This window comes from Rhinichthys klamathensis, unplaced genomic scaffold, assembly GCF_029890125.1.
Source record: "Rhinichthys klamathensis goyatoka isolate OS25496 unplaced genomic scaffold, OSU_Roscu_1.1 h1tg000210l_1, whole genome shotgun sequence".
NCBI lineage: Eukaryota > Metazoa > Chordata > Actinopteri > Cypriniformes > Leuciscidae > Rhinichthys > Rhinichthys klamathensis.
In genome coordinates this window covers 462,182-468,181 of record NW_026606735.1, presented here as the reverse complement: position 1 = coordinate 468,181, position 6,000 = coordinate 462,182, and positions in this window count along the sequence as shown.

The window sequence follows — 6,000 nt, the reverse complement described above, 5'->3', positions numbered from 1 at the left end:
AAAAATTTTAAATAATAGATATCACCATGAAACTTCCTCAGTTGATTACTTACACAAGTATATAAAAAAATGTATTACAAGGTTTTGAAAATTGTATCTTTAATTATGCAAATTAAGCATTATCTCATTAAATATGCATGGTTTTGCATATATTTTCGGTAGATAGATCTGAACATATGATAAAGCCAGGTGCAAAATTCTTTTTTCATTTTGTTTACACACAAGATGAAAAAAATGTGAAAAAAAAGTGATTTCAGGATATATGCTTTCATTACCTAGGACAGGGGTTCTCAACCTTTTGCAAGCTTTATTGTTATTATTATTATTATTATCATCATCAGTAGGCCTATTATCATTACTAGGCTATTGCTATAATTGGGAATTGGCACCAGACCTCTGATATTAATTTATGCTTTATTATTATTATTACTAGGCCTAATAGTAGGCATCATCTGCATTTTTTACAGAAGCTTGCAGGTAGGTGATGTTAATGTGAGGCCTGAGCCTGCTTTGCCTTGCAAAGATCCTCAATTCTTGCCTCAATGTTTGATAAACATAGCCTCAAATCATCCTCGATTTGTGCACGATTGCGGTATTTCGTTTTGAGTGCAGTCATTTTTGAGAATCCTGCCTCACACAAATATGTCGACGCAAAAGGAAGGAGAATCTTCAAGGCAACGTCACAAAGTTCAGGGTATTCCTGCATCAATGCTGCCCAGAATGACGAAAGAGGGCAGGAGCTAAAGAGTTTCTTCAGTCTACTGTCACTCTTCAGCTCAATAAGCTGTTCCTGCATATCAATTGATAGCTTGTTGTTTGCTGTGCACACAAACGGATCTCGAACCCACGCAAAAGAGCGATAATCCTCTTTAAAGAACACATATTGAAGGAGTAAACTAGCCCAAAATCTCAAAACTGATCACTGCATGAAAAAGCGATGTTTTTGCCTGTCGTGTCTCGCCTTAATCTCATTATTATGAGAATAAAGGATTCAAGGTCAAAGACTAAGTTCACTCTGGCCAACAACACAAACAACGTCAGATCTTATTACTAGTCTGAAAATGAATAACTGCTCTCGTGCGAATATTCCTACAAACTGGTCAGAACTCCCACATGCACATAGATAGGACAGCATCCCTAAGGAAAACAAAGGAAATTGAAAAGCCAGTAACCACGATAATCAAAAAGACAAAGTAACAAATCATGTTAACTTGTGGTGACAAAGACATTTTCTGTCCTCTATATGTGATGGTACTGTGTCCTTATTTTGCTCTATCTACTGTATATCTATCAATATGTAGGCCTAAATATTATTCATACCATAATGATTCTATTAAAAGTTGCACACAAATGGCATTTTATTTTTCCTCTGAGGCAGAAATGAATTTCCACATTTTAAGAATATTTGATGTGTTAAATTGTGTTGATGTGTTGAATATTTTTATGTTAAAGGTATTTGTTGAAGTAAACCATTTCATTCCTGCTGACAAATAAGCCTATTAAACTTTGATGGGTTATCATCAAACTTTTTTTCTGACACTTGAGACTGAGTTCACTGTTCAAGACTCAAACGGTGATTTAATACAACGTAAGTTCTCATCCTTTACAGGCTGAATTTCAGATGTTGCCATTGATCACGCTTTAAACTCCCAAAATTCAGAACCAACAGATATAAACACTCTTTTGTACCTGCAGCCATTCTGCTTGTGACGATCTGCGGCTGGAGTGCCCGCTTGAGCCTCTGGGGGGCACTCCTTCCTAGTTTATTGTTTCCTTTAGGTTTCACCCTGGACTGATTTTGGTTGATTTCATGCACCTGTGTTTGATTATCTTGTTTAGCGCACCTGTCTTAAGCCTGAGTTTTCCCTTGGTTCATGGCTCAGTATTGTATGTGTCTCACTGCATCCTAAGCGTTTTCCTAGTTCCTTAGTGTTTCCTAGTTTCACGGTTCCTGGACTCCCTGCCTGTTTCTGGTCTTCCCGTTTGCCTCATCCTTGCATTATATGTTTGCTGATCTGGACTGCTTACCTGGTTTTGACCTCTGCCTGTTCTCTCGTACCTGTTTCTGGATTGTCCTCTCAATAAAGCCTGCATTTGGATCACCACTGTCTGTTTCCACCGAGCAGTTCATGACAGAATACTGAGCCAATTTTGATCCAGCGGCTGAGAGGAACACGGACCTCGTTATGGATCCCACAGCGCAGATCGTAAGCCTCCGTCAAGGAGAGCGTCCTCTCAAGGTTTTTGTGACAGATTTTTTGAAGCTCGCTCGTCAGTCCTACTTGAATGATTTCTGTTTGATGATGTTCTTTCGGGGAGGACTGTCTGAACCACTCGGCTCTGCTATACCGTTTCCGAGTTCAAGCTGGACTCTTACTCAATATATTGACCTGGCCTTTTCCATGAGCGGTTCACTTTTTACTGTGGATTTTTTGGAACTTTTCCTTCACAAAAGATCCGACGATTCGCCCTTGTACAAGGTACCCACTGAATCCACGCATCAAGCAGGGCTCGACATAAGCAATGGCCCGATGGCCCGGGGCCAGTAAAAGTGTATGTCGGGCTAGTTGATTGGCCAGTCACTTGCCCGCGCGGGCCAGTAACTGGCCATCAGCAAAACAAACAGCAAACGTCATACACAGTGGCGCGAAGAGTGTCAATGTTTCTTCAGGTTATTTATAACGTGTTAAAATGTCAAAGAACTACGAGGCTAATACGAGAAAGAGTACCGAAACCCTGTATTAAACGGGACTGAATTTTGAAAGAACGCGCTGTATCGATAAGCTCGGACGTTATCGGTTCTGCTGTCGGTACTGGAGAAATACACGTAGGCTATGATTTATTATTGCTATAAAGACTTTTTTTTTTTTTTTTACCATCTCGCTGAGTCGCCAGCCATTTCTATAATAAAATTAAATTTGTCTGTGATGCATTTTTGCTATTCGCGCAGTCCAGAAGAGAGAGAGATCTCACGCGGTGCCACAACACGCACAACACCTGACGGAGGACAGAACTAAACATTCAAGTTATGGTTACACTTTAGATATGTGATATTAGTATGATTTTATTTTAGATATTGGCTTCCAAAGATTATAGAATATATTTGAGGTAAAACCATTAAAAACTGCATTCTGTCTAGCGCAACTTCCTTCCCTTCGCAGCAGTACGCTGTCATTTCTCCTTAAAACTCAAACTTTAAGACAGAATCAGCACGATCGGTGATTGTTGTAAAATGCAGTCTCGTCTGTTGCTAAATTGCGGGACGCGTTTAATAATAAAAAGAGCTATTAAAAGCACAAAAATCTGCGCAAGAGATGCGGTTCCCAATGCAGCGCGCGCTCCGAAACATACCGTAACGAGACAAGCAAATTATACTTTGGGCTTCATGTGCGCGTCTAAACGATCAAATGTACACAAAAATGTGTCAAAATGACTGGCTTGGAGATTCACTTAAACAGTTTATGTCTAAAATGGACGCAGTTATGGAAATAGTTGGGAGAAAATATGGTGCATCAGTAGACTATTAGATCTGCACTCGTTCTTAAAGGGGAAGCAGTCTAATAAACATGCTGACGATCACGCCATTACTGAGAATCAAACAACAAAAGGCACAAAGAAAATCACTCGCAGCTCTCTTGAATGAATAACTTTAGCTTTAATAAGTAAGATGAGGAGACTGAGAAAAAAAGAGAGAGGGAGATGAGGAGATTCTGCGCAAGTAAATTGTAACTGGTGTGCCGTCTTGGCCAGGTCTCCCTCGGAAAAGAGATTTCAGTCTCAAGGGACTTCCTGGTTAAATAAAGGTTAAATAAAAAAATAAAAAAAAAATAAAAAAAGGAGAAAGCAGGTATTGACAAATTTACTGCACACTGACATTTGGTTATTTTTGCATGTGTCCAGGGGCTCTCTCTTAATTCCTGAACTCCCTTCGCTGTTTTGATTAATCCTAATGTATACAATAAATAGAGTTTATTTCTTTCAGGGCCAGTCAAAATATAGAAGGGGCCAGCAAAACTCTGATCTACTGGCCCCGGGGGCCAGTGGGGATTTTTTTTTATGTTGAGCCCTGCATCAAGTGTCTCCCGGTGAATCAGCGCTTCACACGTGCTCCGCCGAGTTTGCGCTACATGAAAGCCCAGTTGAACCAGTGCTTCGTAAAGGGTCCGCCGTATCCACGCAACATGTGAATCCCGACGTTCTAACACTTCACGTAAGCTCCGTTATATTCCTGCCTCAAGAGTTCCCCTTCAGTCGCTCACGTTCGACGTGACGACGTTAGGGGATCACTTCAGGGAGCCCTATCAACTTCGAGTATCTAAGAACAAGCCAATGAACGTTGGCGTGCGTGAACGCGTTACGCGCCCCCGCCCCGCAGCGCGGGTATAAAACAGGAAGCGGGCGCGAGCACCCACTGTCTTTCATTTCGGAGCGCGAGTTTCCTGTGACTGATGTCTAAGATTCAACGCCTTTGAAGACTTCAAGGAAGATCTCTGTTCCAGTGTTGGTGTGACGGCGCGATCAGCGGTGGCCGCGAGCAGTGCAGCTCTCAACTGCTGTTCTCACAGCACTATTGTTTGTGTGTGTGTGTGTGTGTGTGTCCACACAGTGGCTACCCCTGGCCACCTCAGCACTGTGAGAGTAATTTCCTTTTTTATTTTTACTAAAAGAGCAACACAAGCGGACCCTGCGTCTTTTTCAAGATGTCATTCCGCTTGTGCGTTTCTGGATGCAGTCGTTCCCTGGCGCCAGCAGATGGCCACAATAGCTGCATCTCGTGTTTGGGCATTCGGCACGCTGAAGCAGCTTTTGTGGATAGTTCATGTTCCCATTGCGGGAATATGACTATCACAGCACTTAGATCGAGACTCGCTTACCTCAAGGGAGGTGCAGTCCCCTCGCTTATGCCCCGATCTAGTGCTTATTCTGCCCCGCAGAATAGGCCTACTTCGGCGCATGACCAGGGTGATCTGAGGATTACCGCGAGGGCTTCCCCGCCGAGGCAATCTCCGCGGGCCCCTCACGCCTCTCATGTGCTGTTGCCATCGGCGCCCCTTTGCGAACGGCTCGGTCCTTCTCCGGAACGACCAGTCGTTTCCTTTGGGGCACCAGCTGACGATCAGATGTCGATCGCAGCATCGGAGGGGGAGCGGTCATCTGGAGATGACGACTCGGCTGCGTTGCCCCCTTCGGGGTGTGTAGCGTTGTCCGAGCCGGATCCAGAATGGGCCGCTATGCTATCCCGGGCCGCAGAGAAGGTCGGGCTTGCGTGGAATCCTCCACCACGTCCCGAACCTTCTCGGCTGGACGATTGGTTTCTCGGGGCGGGCCGTGCTGGTTCTCAGTGCGCCGCCCCGGTACCTTTCTTTCCGGAGGTGCATGAGGAGCTTTCTAAGACGTGGAAGGCACCGTATAGTGCCCGAAGCCGTCCTAGTGGCTCCTCTCCCCTCGCCACCCTCGACGGCGGGGCAGCTAAGGGGTATGTGGGGATCCCCCCAGTGGAGCGGGCTGTCGCGATGCAGTTGTGTCCGGCATCCGCCTCCTCCTGGCGGGGTGACCACGCCTCCCGTCCAAGGCCTGTAAGTTTTCGTCCGGTCTAACGGCGAGGGCTTACAAGGCCTGTGGACAGGCTGCTTCCGCTCTTCATGCCATGGCGCTCTTGCAGGTCCACCAGGCCCAGGCGCTCATGGACATGAACGAGGGTGGTTCTTCTGACCCAGAGCTCCTCCGGGAGCTCCGTGTGGCAACCGACCTCGCCCTTCGGGCGACGAAGGAAACCGCACGTTCAGTCGGTCAGGCGATGTCCACCTTGGTGGTCCAGGAGCGCCACCTTTGGCTCAACCTGGCGGACATGAGGGACACCGATAAGTACCGGTTCCTGGACGCCCCTCTCTCCCAGGTTGGGTTGTTCGGCGACGCGGTCGAGAGCTTTGCCCAGCAGTTCTCGGCCGCACAGAAGCAGACGGAGGCCATCCGACACATCCTGCCCCGGCGGACCGCTGC